This window comes from Saccostrea echinata, unplaced genomic scaffold, assembly GCF_033153115.1.
Source record: "Saccostrea echinata isolate AGI-Se365-2 ecotype Australia unplaced genomic scaffold, CSIRO_AGI_Sech_v1 ptg000054l, whole genome shotgun sequence".
Lineage (NCBI taxonomy): Eukaryota > Metazoa > Mollusca > Bivalvia > Ostreida > Ostreidae > Saccostrea > Saccostrea echinata.
The window spans coordinates 8,481,382-8,496,549 of record NW_026889803.1 but is presented as its reverse complement, the minus strand read 5'-3'; the positions used below and the strand labels follow the sequence as shown (position 1 = coordinate 8,496,549).

The 15,168-nt window shown below is 33.5% G+C and overlaps 1 protein-coding gene and 1 pseudogene across 1 annotated transcript in view; one reads left to right on the top strand and one right to left on the bottom strand.

Annotated features, from left to right (window-relative positions):
* LOC133204583 (uncharacterized) overlaps positions 1-15,168 on the top strand; it is a gene marked incomplete at its 5' end in the record, with an annotated part of 235,854 nt that overhangs the window by 105,524 nt on the left and 115,162 nt on the right. The gene's annotated exons all lie outside the window — the stretch shown is intronic.
* LOC133171859 (uncharacterized) overlaps positions 1-15,168 on the bottom strand; it is a 79,603-nt pseudogene that overhangs the window by 63,379 nt on the left and 1,056 nt on the right.

Here is a 15,168-nt window from a genome sequence, read left to right as displayed (position 1 = left end):
TCATTCAGATTCAAGATAAACTTTTGTGAAAGAAAATTCATTAAATTGAGGCAATATTTCGTCTCAAAAATACTGTAAAATCAGTGATTTTCATGATTCCGTTGTTTTCGTGGTGAAGAGATCCACAAAATTATGTCCTCCACTATATATAAATTTCAGAAACTCAGTTTTTTTTTTTCACCCACGAAATTAAATCCCCGCGAATCATTTTCCCCCTAAATCCCTAGAAAATAAGTGTAGAATGAGAGTGATTTTGAAGAAAGTAATTTTGTAAATGACCAATCACAAGGTATGAAAATTACCGAGTTCCATTTGTATTGAAGAAGCAGCTGTCTATGATATCAAAAAATCTTGTTTTTAATTCATGGCAAGGAATTGTGAGGAATTGTTGTAGAAAGTGTAAAAAAAATCCTACGTTCTGACTTTAAAAACTTTTAAAAAGAAATGGTGATTTTAAGTTTTCATGGAAAAGTTCTTTGGAATTTTTTGAGAATCCACATTTGATTTACCTCACTTCTAGAATATGCTGTAGCACATTATGTCTAAAGTTTCTCTTTGAAAGCATTTAGTATTTTTGTGAGGACTAGAAATAGAGGCTTTGTAGAGCATTTGCTTTATGAAGTTTAGAAATCCAGTATAGGTAGGATATATCGAACTCACCTTGACTGGAATGTTAAAAGTATTAAACATTGAAATGTGTTTGTTGTGAATTTCATCCTTAGAAAGTAATCTGTGAGTATATTAAGTTATATTTCCAGGCGTACAGTGTAGAATTAGAATCAAGTTGTTTTAAGATAAGTTATAATAATGAGCCTTAAAAAAGACGGTATTGTTACAAGCCTTGTCTGCGAGAACCATCACAAGTTCATGTAGTCTTTCTAATTCTCCGATTTAGTGAAAACGGAAGGATATATGATTTGCATATTGCCTTTTAACTTTCTAATACCATTCTCTAATCTATACTTATAAATTAATTGATTTTGCAAATAAACTCGGAAACACCTGCAGCACAGTTCATACTTAATCGAATATTATTCCTCTAGATATGAGATGATGTCCGTAAACTACATTTCATTCGGATATTAATTATCGTAAAATTCATTTTAAAAAAGTCTACTTTCATTTTTGATAAACAGCCGTGAAATAAAGAGAGAGAGAGAGAGAGAGAGAGAGAGAGAGGGTGATTATGGTTGGCGGATCTAAGTTACTGGCAATTTTTATTGAAACTGACGACAAGCAATCGTTTAATTATTTGATAAATGTCATTAATGAATTATTCAGTGAAAACCTGATTTAAGTGATACAGAGGAAATAATAAGTTACTGATTAAAAAACAAAATGTGCAGATCGTTTTACCAGTATCCGATCTTAGTTTAATACGTCTATATCTTCATGGAGATTTCTAGATTGTCAGCATGTGGTCAGATGGCATCGAACCCGATGTTAAAAGTAAAAAACAAGGCGATTAATAAGACTACATGAAAATAAAAATGTTTTTGATGTGAATGGGCATGAAAATAATGGTAAAGCAATTGATGACAATAAAAGTTAGGAATATTATACAATTAATTACCCCTCATGAGGTTAACATGGTGAAATAAGGACCCGAGACCTGGCCTTCGAGGTGACCTGACCTGACCGAGGCCGCGTAGCGGCCGAGGTCAGGTCAGGTCATCGAGTGGGCCAGGTCGAGGGTCCTTATTTCACCATGTTGAACTCATAAGGGGTAATCAATTGTTTTATTATACCGATATAAGTTAATGCAATTTTTGCAGGCATAATTCCTAAAATAATCAATTGTGTATTAGACCTACAAACTGTTATTATCAGTGTTCCATCGGGATCGGGATTCGCTAGTGAAGTTGTTTACTTTTCGCCTGCAAGACTGATTTCTTGTCCCATGCATATAATGGATATTGAGGTGATTTTTAAGTTGTATTTGTTACTACATGTATATGCTGACGACACAGTTATATTTGCTGAAACTGCATCTGAGTTACAGTAAGCCCTGAATGCTATGTATATTTACTGTGAAACTTGGAATCTCAAAGTTAATGCTTCAAAAACAAATGTTGTAATATTTTCAAAAAGTAGACAACCTGAAAATACTTTTTTCATGTACAATGGTGAGAAATTATCAACTGTAGAAGAGTTTCAATACCTTGGCATTATTTTTTCAAGGAAGGGCAACTTTCAGAAGAATAAATTAAGACTTGTACAACAAGCAAGGAAAGCTATGTTTAGTGTTTAAAGTAAAGCTAGAAAGCTATGTCTGCCTGTTGATATTTTATTACAATTGTTCGATGCAATGGTTGCTCCTATTTTACTGTATGGTTCAGAAGTTTGGGGATACGAGAACAATAGTATTATTGAGTCATTACATTTAGAATTCTGTAAATATATAATGAAAGTGAAAAAATCTACTCATAATGATATTGTGTATGGTGAACTAGGTAGAGTGCCATTGTCTGAATCTATAAATGCCAGGATGGTTGGCTTTTGGCAAAGAATTGTTTCTGGAAAAAATGTAAAGATCTCTCGAATGTTATATGAAATTATGTATAATCTTGATAAAGGGGACATTTTCCAATTCAAGTGGTTGTCACATGTCAGTAACGTACTGATCAAATATGGTTTCGGAAATTATTGGAATGATCAATTTGTTCCAAAAAATGTTTGCTTATCTAAAAAGGTTAAAGACCAATGTAAAGAAGCTTTTATATCAGACTCGAAGTTAAATATTTTTAATTCTCCTAAATGTGTGAATTATAGGATCTACAAAACAAACTTTGGTCTAGAGAAATATTTTTCTTTGTTACCCTTTGATCTTGTTTATAGTTTAAGCAAATTTCGATGTGTTAGTCACAGATTACCTATTGAATGTGGAAGGTTTTTAAATATAGATAGAGCAGATAGATTATGTGATCTCTGTAGTGTTGGAGAAATTGGAGATGAATTTCACTATATTTTTAATTGCAATTTTTTCAATGATGAAAGAAGAAATTACATACCTGAAAAAGTTTACAAAGTGAAAACTATCAATAGTTTTGCTGACCTGTTTAACAGTGATGATAAATTTACCTTAATTGGCTTGGCTAAATTTTGTAAGATTGTAATGTGTTTATTTCACTCTTGAAATTCCTTCCAATACCTCTAAATTAATATTGTATATATGTTAATCCTTTGTTCCTTTGTTACCTTTTCATTGTTGATTTATTTCTTTTTGTACTTTTATGCTTCATGTGAGGCCTTAAAGTGAATAAATGTTTCAAATGCAAGTCTTGTACGTTTTTGCACCGCTGATTATTAAAACACTCTGTAATTGTCAGTAACAAATTCATAAATACCATTCCCGAGTACAATGACAATTACTGTACAAAAGAGCCGAGTCTGCATTCGTTGAATTTGACATTGTAACGAAAGTTTCAATGAAAATGATTGATTGATTGTATGCTGTTTTACGTCCCATTCGAGAATTTTTCACTCATATAGAGACGTCACCATATACCGGTGAAGGCGCTTCAAATTTTGACCTTTACTCGGCACTTACGGCCATTGAGCAGTGAGGGATCTTTATCGTGCCAACGCCTGCCGTGACACGGGGCCTCGGTTTTCAAGGTCTCATCCGAAGGACCCGCAACTTTCACTTCAAAGTGTCGAGCGCATGGCGAAGGAACAGTTGCTACCCATTTTTTATCGACTTAGGTCAGTCGCGGCCGAGATTCGAACTCACGACCTCCCGATCACGGAGCGAGCGCTCTACCGACTGAGCTACCGTGAACGGTCAATGAAAACGATAAATATTTATGACGCATCTAAAGACTAATCGTATTCCTTATCATTAAAAGATTACCTGTACATATTTTTATAACGGCATTTTTTTGTAATGAACAATCATTTCTGTATGCATAAATTTTCAATTTAAATAGAATTTAGATTAACAGGTCATTTTTAGCGGTCATTATTTATAATGACCAGATCATTATACCCCAAGTGCAATGATCCCTCGGTCATTATTGCTGTAAATGGTACTTCTTGGAATCATTATTGAGTTTAAAAGCCTTCTAACAAGCCAATCAACTTTTAGTATTATTAATAGAGGTATAATAAATTTAAATATCGAAAGGCTGTTAGTAAGTTGTGCTAATAAATTTACCAGTAAGACAGTAAAATGTACATATTTACCACGAGAGCATCATGGCAAGAAGCACAAAATTTTATATAGTTATAATAAAATTGCAAAAGAGAAAATGTAAATTAATTAACGTGATGGATATGGTTTTATGGATAAATTAGCTTTTAAAAAATATGCTTCAATTTTTTCTGCATACAGTGTTTTGTATTAAATATTAGGTCTATACATAATTTAAGGTGTGAAAATCTAATTTTTAATACAACCCCCCCCCCCCCCATGTGTTGACAAATTCACGAAAATGTGCATATCCATCTCTTTTATCATTAGCAGAAATAGAAACAAAGCACCCTCGAAGTACAAAACGTATAACATAATACATTAGGATTCAAAACAAATGTAAAGAGAAAATGCCAATTTATCAGTGAAATTGAGATTTTAAAGTTTTAAAATGTAACCTATAATTGGGTCAATTATTTGGCTCTTGTTTTTATACTAAATTCGACAACGGAATGTCCCGTTTACCTGATATATTCATAGCGCTCCGCAGTACAGTTAAGGTGCGCAATGGAAATATCGGCACTTTTTGTGATAAAAAATATATTCTTAATCAGGATGGCGATTCTTTTAGGTACTTTATTTATATTGGACAAATGTAATTATGGTTAATAACTACATATTGAGGACGATAAGATTTTATGTTTAAACTTGTCACGTGATGCGGCAGTCACGTGATTTAGCACATATACTTGTAGTATCGAGGTCACTTATAAATTTCACTAGCGCAAGAGCATAATCAAGTTTAGATCCTAAATTTAGTGTATAAATATTTTCAACACACATTGTAGTTTCTGAAAAGTGCTGCGATCCTCCATAGATTCTGCTATTTCATTGTTAAAACCATATTTGTATGACTGCATGCTTTATTTTTTGCTGGTCAACGGCATTAAATATAGATTTAATTAATTCATTTTCAAGATTTCAACAGAATCGCAGCACTTTTCTGATACCTTAATACTTTTAGAGTTTATATGTAAAAGCTTACTGCGATCAATTTAGTGTATGCCCTTGCACTAGTTCGATTTATTATGACCCTTACATTGCCCTACGATGTACTTGCATACAAATATATGACAGTATCAATTATATAGGAAATGTACGGTATATATGAGAATAAAATCATGAAGAAGACATTGCATCTAAGTTAATGACCTCTTATATATCTTCAAATAATATTTTGTTTAATAATAGAATACATTTTTCGTTGTGAAGATATTACTTGATCCGCCTCTCACTGCATACAAACTGCGTCAAGTTTTACGAAATGACGTCACATCGACAAGTGCATCGCGATCAGTGTCTTGTTTATACCTTGCTTTGTGGGATTTAACTAAAGTCAAAACAGCGTGTTATAGTAAGTTTTGATGTAGTTCGATGGTATCCTATAGTTTAAAATAGCAAACTATTTCATTTTGTACCATTTTAAAGAAATTTTGGTTTTTGTAGAATGTCATAGTTAATATTTCCCGTACAAATTAGGCTCCACCCCCTTTTTGTAGCCTTACCTGTGTTGCGTCACGGCGGATGTGACGGGACAACAGGAGATGCTTACTCTTTTCAGGCACCTGATCCCACCTCTGCAATTTTCGGGGGTCCTTTTTATGTCCTGTTAACAAAATTGTACTGCTTGTGGATATTTTAAAATCATCACTGTTCGTTCATTAAGAAATATATATAACCACAGTATGTCGTTCGCACGAGTTATTACGTCATTTTCGATACATTCTACCTCATTTGCACGACTTTTTATGTCATTCAAAATATACATATTTATCACATTGCATAACTTTCCGTATTTTTTTCTGAAAACTTTTCTTTCTTTTTTTCCGTCTTTTTTTTTAAAAAAAAAAAAGTTGATCCTACTCAAAGCATGCTGATTACTTTGGGAGACATGTTTACCAATGATAAGCCAGAACATCCCGCTTGTCTGTTATTTAGCTATGAATGTCTAAAATCAGTCAAATATTTAAATATAAAAACAAATGGAAGACAGTCATAAAGGGAAATTACGTTAACAGTTATAACCAATAGTAGCCACTTTGCGATTTTCAGTATATGCTGAGAACACAATAGGCTTAAAAGATAAAAATATGCAGGTAAATGTAATGCGGTTTTATTGCATTTTAATTGCGCGTTCGTCCAGTGTTGGTCAAAAAGGGCATAAAGAAGAATATCAAACATTGAGGTTCAAACCTTGGCATTGATTAATCACCCGTTATAAATATTATATCATGCACTCTGTTGGAAAGGGGGTCATTTTTCAACTTTGGTCAATTTTTTATAAGAGGACGCACACATAAAAAAATGACCCCTAGGTCTCTTTTTCTGCAAAAAATAATTTTTTTCTATGCATGGCTGGGGGGTCATTTTTTGTCGTTGAAATATGACCACTCGGTCATTATTCTATGGGGTCATTATTCGTCTTTACATCGGTAATTCTACGGCTCAACACACGTTAAAAATGACTCCCATAGAAATCCGATCCCCTACTATATTTTATTATTAAACCTTTAGAATTGATCTGTGATATGCGTTAATCCGAAGTTGGGGAATGTCGATGAAGGCGAAGACTGAAGCGCAGTAGCGACTATTTTGTCCAAGAGTCGCAGTATAAGGAGATAATTGATCCTTACATCGCGGCTTCGAATCCGACTGCGGGACGGTCCTTCGGATGAGACTGTATAAAGCGAGGTCCCGTGTCACAGTAAGTGCTGGCACGAAAAAGATTCCTCACTGATCAATGACCCTGAGTGCCGAGTATGGGTTTAAAATTTGCAGCCCTCCACCGGCAAGTGGTGGCGTCTCGAGAGTCGCGTTAAACATCAAACAACTAACCATATATGGTTGTTGTTATTATTGCGCACAGAAGATCTTACCACGAACAATTGTCCGATTTTTGAATGAATACCAAAGATCTATATGTTTACGTTTTACTTTAAACGCGTGGCTTAGGTCAATCTACGATGCGATATTTGAAAGATTTGAAACTAAAAGAGATACCCTGCTCATGCTTTTAATAAGAAAGGAAGTGATTTTTCATCACATAACTTGATAGTAGTACCTTTGATTGATTTTTGTATGTTGTTTAATGTCCAATTCGAGAATTTTTCACTTATATAGAGACGTCACCGTATGCCGTGATGGGCTTCAAATTTAGACCTTTACTTGGTACTCATTTTAAAGTGCCATTGTGCACCTTTTATTTTAAGTTTTGATCGGAGAGATATTTGTGATTTCTTATATCAAAACATGGACTTTGCTATTATTCTTGCCCAAGGGGATATCCATTTTGATAAAGCAGTTCTTTCTTAACATTTGAATGAATATCTATGAGACTTTACAGAATCTCCTTAATACATACTGCCCAAAATGTAATTTACCAATTTACTCCTACTGGAGCAAGGGTGTCATTTTGTGAGCTCAATGTTCACAGTGCCTCTGGTTTTCTTTAGAATACAACAACAAAATCAAAGTACTGAAAGTACTGAAAGCCGGGCTTTAATATGTTCGAGTGTATTGTCTAATCCTAAATTAGTACATATTTGAAAATCTTTCTTTCTGACCATTGATATTTAACAGGTAGAGTTTGTATGATTATGATTAACAATAACCCATCTACCAATAATTAAAATTTACGGTCCAGAACCCAACGTTAAGACCCCAGGATAGGACTTGGTGATATTTTTAATGAAAATACATTTATACCTTTCTAAACATTAAGCTCACAATGGTTATGCATGGTAACAGTGCACTTTGAGTGGTTTTGCTGATTCATACAGGCACATATATACAGTACCAACCAGACCCAACCTGACACAAAGCAGTCCCAGAGCGATCCCAGAAAGCAGTCCCAGCAGTCACAGAAAGCAGTCCCAGTGGGCGGGGTTAATTAATTTAATGGGCGGAGCTTACTCAGAATGAGATTACCAATAAACAATGTAACTGTATAAAAGGCAGTTGAAATTGATGAGCAATTCTTTCTGAGTAGTATCAACAAATATTTACAATTCTTACGCGACAGTCATTTCTGAACTGTTAAGAAAATCACAGTACACGTATAGAAACAAATTATAATTATTGAATGAAGAAGACGTTCACATCTATTAATAACATGAATATTTAAACACAATTATTTGGTATATTAATTTTTAACCAAAATAAACCAATTTCTTTATTTTTTGTGATTGATATTGGTTTTCATATTTATTTTTTTTTATATAGAAAATTAAACTTGAATTGTTTATTTTATACCAGAATTAGCTTTAAAAAGATAATAATAATTATAGAGCAAGGCCGATTCCCCTACTATACTTTGAATGCATTTTTCTTAAGTATTGGAGCTTTTGAAAAATTCTTTGTTAAACTTTGCCGAGTATTATATTTCAGTCATGTTTATTTTCAATGACTTCCCAATTTAATTATCTTTAGATTCTCAGTTTTAAGTGTTTTATTATATAAATGTTCGAGTGTACCTCTGTAAATCACGCAAATGGAACCCTCAGATTATGTTCAAAATTAATTAATCCCGAAATAAATTTATACACAATTACTGAAACTAAGATTTTTTGAAGGACATAGATTGAAATTAGTGTCAATGTTGACCAGCGTGTTCAGTGATGTGTAACACGGATATCCAAATAACATGCATTGACTTTCTGGTACATGTAATTATGCCCAAAGGCGATTGAAACCTCAGGTGTTGACACCATTTTATACAATCCCATTGTATTAACCGGCCAGGTAAACACAAACAAAAGAAATAAGAAACAAGTCACAATTCCCGATATTTTCAAATGTTTATTTTTTAAATAAATGTACTCTTTTAATGATATATAAATTAAAAAAAATTATAAATTAAAAACTAATTCATAAATAAATCCCCGAATAATTGTTCACATTGTTTATGTGACAGAAGAATGGTAGAATAATTTTATTTCATGGTCATTAAATAAATTATTAGGTTTTATTTGAGGGTGGTAAAAAATAGCATGGAGTGCTCTTTTTTAAGCATGGTATTAGCTTTTTCAATTAAGAAAAAAATCCATCCAGTACAGTACGTTCCTCTGAATACATGTATCTTACTGAAATGACAAGTTTGTTTGTTTTTTGTTTGTTTCTTTTAAATAGTGCTAATGCAAACTTTGAGTACATAAGTAATTTGACAGCATTAATTTATTAAATAGGCCTAGATAATTTTTTTTTCAAACACCTGTATTGAAGTTTAATTTAAGGGATAAAAATTATCCCATGACTTCCCTTTTTAACTACTTTCATTTTCTTAAAATTAATTCTATACTACAATTGTGTAAATTTACAGCCCTCTGAAGACATTTAGTAATTACATGTATAACTATATCTATTTATTTAATTTTGTAAGAAATTAATACTTGTTTTTTTATATTTGCTTTTATCTTAAACACCTCTCTGCAGAAAGTAAACAAAACAACAACAAGGAGCTGCAAATTCAGAATACTGTAGATTCCTAAATATATGCGAGGAATAAATTATTGCGTTATTACGCGAGTAGCATTACTCGCGAAATAAAATTGCAGGCTTTTCTTTTTATGGTGCTTTAATGTATGTAAAATCTCTAGATAAATACACATTCGCAAATTATTTTTCTTGCGATTTGATGCCCTTGGGCCATTTCGCGATATTAAGTACTCGCGTAAAATAAGGAATCTACAGTACACAAGGGGCGGAGCTATCATGTCACTCAGAACCTTTTTCACGCATGAGTGAACAAAGCAGTCCCAGAAAATAGTCCCAGGGACTGCTGGGTCTGCTTTCTAGAGCAGTCCCAGAGCAGTCCCATAGCGGTCCAAGAGCAGTCCCACAGCGGTCCCAGAGCAGTCCCACAGCGGTCCCAAAGCAGTCCCGGGGACTGCTTTCTGGGACTGCTTTGGTGTCAGGTTGGGTCTGGTTGGTACTGTAGTATCGGAGGAGCTAGGGGTGTCACCATTTTTCAAACATAAACTTTTACAATGGACAATGTACATTGAAAGGTTTATTGACTCTTCGCAATCAAATTTAAATTGGAACTGTCATCTCACTCTTTGTAATATAAACCAGGTGTTTATCACGAGCGACGAACAGATTTACTAAAAGCAAAATGGATAGTCTAATTTTAATTAGATTGTACCCATCCTTTTATTGTAGCATATTAAAAGTACGGTAATTTGGTAATGAATTAATGAAATTCGAAATGTGAAAGAAAGTTGTAGCCCACTCCTACTCCTTCTCCAACGGAATAGGATTTTCGGGTTTGGACAATTCTCCTTTTTTTCTGATAATGATACTACATGCCTGTATTAATCAGAAAAGAAATATTCTTTATTTTTGGTCTTCTAGGAAACCAGCTGCACGAAAATTATAATTATCTAATCTTTATGACATGAATATGAGTCTAGTTCTAGTTCCAGGTTCGGCCATAATGGTCATTGCCTGAGAAAATCATGATGTATTCAGGTCTTCATGGCTCGTACATAGATGGCTCTTCATTCTGAACAGGAAGTTTTGAAGCAAAGACTAACCAACTTTTTCTGAAAAATTATGTGTTGTACTTAGATAAAGACTAATGAACATTTTTATATGTTGTTTTCTTTTAATTATATATTAACATAAACGATTTTTATTTCCCAGCACCCTTGAGAGCTTGCATGTGTTTTAAGACCAATTTTTTTTTTTTGGGGAATGCGCGCGCACGCTCAATATACTGTAAAGCGCTTTGGGAGCACATGCGAGATGAATCCAAGGTGAGAAGTCTCGAACAAAATTTTCACATTCAAAACATACCATTGACTTTTCACTAAAAATTTGATCTGAATTTGTAAGCATAAAAATTTTCGACGCTAAATTGATTGTTAAATGGGTATAAATAATTTATATATTATACATAAACATATTCAGATGAAATTTCTATCTTAAAGTTTACATTTTTATTTATTTATATTCCATGCTTCACAGAATATAAATCTTTATCCCAGTCATTTAAATTAATACTATTAAATTAAAATATTAAACAAATGGAATCGCATTGTTTATTTCATATTATGAAAGAAAACAAATAGTTTTGAACTTCATTTACATCACCTTTACACAAGAACTTAGTCGCCCGCGTGGCGCAGTGGTAAGAGCGTCTGCTCTAGAGTCGCGAAGTAAGGAGTTAACCCTTACGTCGCGGGTTCGAATCCCACTGTGGGACGTGGAGACCGGTCCTTCCGTTGAGACCGTATAAACCGAGGTCCCGTGTCGCAATAGGTGCTTGCACGAAAAAGATCCCTCTCTGCTCAATGGCCGTAAGTGCCGAGTATAGGACAAAATTTGGAGCTCTCCACCGGCAAGTGGTAGTGTCTCCATATGAGTGAAAAAATTCTCGAGAGGGACGTTAAACAACATACAAACAAACAAACACAAGATCTTAACCATCATAAGGATTTTTGTTCGAAATTATTTATTAGAAAGGAGAAAGTTATTTTAATTGCATTCAGGGTTATCGAAGTAATACCGTATTTTCAAACCCTTTTCTTTAAACGCATTCAAATTTTAACTTTTTTATTTGAGTAGTAATATATTGAAAACATTTCAGCATTACCAGTATTACAACTGTAAGATTAATCTTCATGAATATTTACATACATACATCATTAGGCTAAAAAAAAGTGTTTGTTTCCGGTTATACCCGACTGACCTCCTACACATTTTTTTCCCAGAAAATTACGAGTATCCGTAACTGTCTCTTTGTTTTACGAATTCGTAATGGCGGCGCACTTGTTTGCTGCAAGAAGTCGGTGTTCGCTGTTATTTTATGCCGTTAATATAATCATAAAATCATCATCTTTTTGCAATTATTTTGAAAGGAAAAATTTAATAAATTGTCTCCTGTTAAGCCGTTTTCACAAGATCAACCCTGAAAATATCAGCAGGAATTAACACGGTATCGTACCAAATTACATCTGATAAATGACCACCGATGTTTTTAAAATTCATTATTACATTAAATGTCTTGCCATTCAAGACACCTTAATGCTATACTGATCTTAAAAAAAACAATTACAGATATCACGACATTGTCAGTGAGCTTACTGTTTATACATGCATCACGGACGTAAATTCAGACTAATTATACTATAATATCAGTAAACGAACAAAAAATGTCATAATTTTTTTTTTAATTCTACCAATAACATATGGCTAGTGAAGGGAATATATAAGTCCTTTGTTTTATTTAATGTCATTAATTTAAACATTTAAGGTCACTAATTTTAACTTTTAAGAAAACAATTAATTTTTTACAAAAAATGTTTGTCTGTCAATTGCCAAACGTTTTCTTTAAAGAATGTTGAACCATATGGTTTGCTGATTTTTCTTTAGATAGATTTGAATTAGAATTTAATTTAAAAAAAAATTATTCTCATATTGGTTTAATAATTTATGTAATTCATAGTTAAAGAAATGCACATATTTTTAGAGATATTCTTAAAGTTTCAAACAAACAGTACTTTTATCGCCGACTAGATACACCAGATACACCATGTACAATTGTCAGGCGACCTAATTCAGGCATAACGCACATTAATTAATTCTTTAAACTCCAATTTACTTATCTATTTATTTGCTGAAAGACAAAACAGAGAATATAACCACTCACATAACATCGACGAAAACGATATGAAATATAGGCAACCTGACGAAAAGCCCGCGCTTATTGAAAATAGTTCGCTTACAATATGCATTCAGTAGCGTATGTGCACAAATTGTTATATCACGATTACCCTAATAAAGTAAATATCTAATTCCTCTTTCAATTTAATTTCCAACAAAAATATTGATCAATTAACAATTCCGTAGTTTGAGATGTAAAAAAATATTTGTTTAAGTATCGTCTTTCAATGTGACTATTTTGTTTATCGGAAGCGTCTGCTTTGACGCTGTTAGGCTTTTTGTTTACTTTTCTGAACATGTGCTATTTATAGTAAGGCAGTCGATCACGATGCCTACAGCCAGGACTTTGCTTTCAGCAAAGCCCGGCTAAAAAATGGGCAAAGGAAGAAATAAAAAAGAAAGCAATCCACAAGTGGTCATCGATATAAAAACGGTTTGCTTTGTCATAAGAAAGTGTATGTCTTCTCTATTGCAAATGATTTACCCTTTTTCTGCCACAACAATTGTTTTAAGCATTGAATTCGTATTTCTGGATGACGTCTGTCCTATGACACACCTGGCCGTGCCGACAAATTGAATACCGCGAGTTACTGCGGTATGATGATTTGTCGGCACGGGCAATTGTGTTATAGGACCAATGGCATCCAAAAATAAGAAAATTAACGCTTATATTTACATTTTCTAATTTTCTCTCTTCATAAATGTTTATTTCCTTATTCTTGATTATGAACTTATTGCTTTTCATAAATGATGTCCTTAATAGACGTAAGAGCCGTTTGTGACGTGGAAAGTTAAATAACGCAAATGAAAATTGCGAAGGAAAAAAATGACAAATTAATTTTAAACACACAGTTGTTGTATTTTTACGTTAATTTAACATGGTTATTGTATTTTTTATTAAACTGAGTCAAAACAATATGCATTTTGGTGTTCCTAGATATAGTTCCTACTGTGTATTCTACCGCGCAGTGACAAGGTTTCGTGTGTTACACAGATTTGAACGTTGTAGATTTCTAATGGATTTCATAAAGAAGATCACACTAAATGTAAATATTGTCAAATATACATCTTACAACTTGCAAATGTAAAGGATAAGCTATCGTTATTCAACCACAATAACAAGGTCTGCTACAGTGACAAAGGCTATTAAATCTACAAGCCTTTTTTCAAAGGACAAGGTGTGTTTGGTGCAAAATTCGGCCCCGTGTCAAAATTAAATATTATTCCTCAAAACACTTTGAGAAAGTATATATTTTCATGAAATTATCAATTCAATTTAATAATTCAGGGAGGGGATCAAGCCCCCTGAAGTACCACAGCAATTTAACTGACAACAATTCATACTTGTGGCACTTATGCGGCGTATTTTCTTTGATGACTAGTGTACTGTGATTTCCAATACTCGTTCTGTACCCAGGTAGGCGTAGCCTAGCATCGTACAATAACTTCAGAAACTGCAAGTTATTGCACTGTATCAAAGGAGGCGTGGTAATTATACCGTACAATAATTTTAGAATTATTGTAAGGTAAGAAAATCAAATCCTCACAAAATTTATCATTTAATCAACCATTGTAAAGTTAAATTTTTCAACAAAACCTTTAAATTAAATTTAATGTCCTTGTACAATTTTTACAAGACAAAGAAAAAAAAAGAAAAAAAAAAAGGGAAAAAAAAGACTCAATTCTGAAATATCAGGTTTAGGTAGTTTAACAAGCTATCTGGCTAGTCATTGATTTTTGTGTAAATTTCACTTTAAAACTGAAATGTAATGTTACAATTTTTAAATTCTCCAAACGGGAATCTGTTCGGTTTGAATCTCTTGCTCTGAGGTTCCCCCTCACCCTGGACATTTGCTGCAGTCTGTGGAATAACGGGACACTCATCTGAAATACCTGGAGTGCATCCATCTAGAGTATTTAACGGAGTAGAATTCTCGGTACACTCTTTGGGCGGATCCAAGATCTTTGACACATTAGCTTCCATTTGCGCACTGGATCTTTTGTATTTACGGACACCTGCTTGAGAACGATGACCAGTCCGATCCATTATCTGCTGCTCTTCAACACCAGACATATATAGCTGGGTCGCACAAGTGCGTTTGCCGCTATGATTCGAATAATTACCCTGTAAACCACCTTCCGTGCAGATGATTCGCATTAAGTTTTTCAGCTTGTTAATTCCCACAACTTGATTTCCGTATCGGATTGGCACCTCAGATGTTGCGGGCAGAGGTCTTCGATAGAATGTTCCTTGGCGTCCAAGAGAATCCAGATATAGATCGAAATAGTCAGCAATGCATCTCTTACCTACA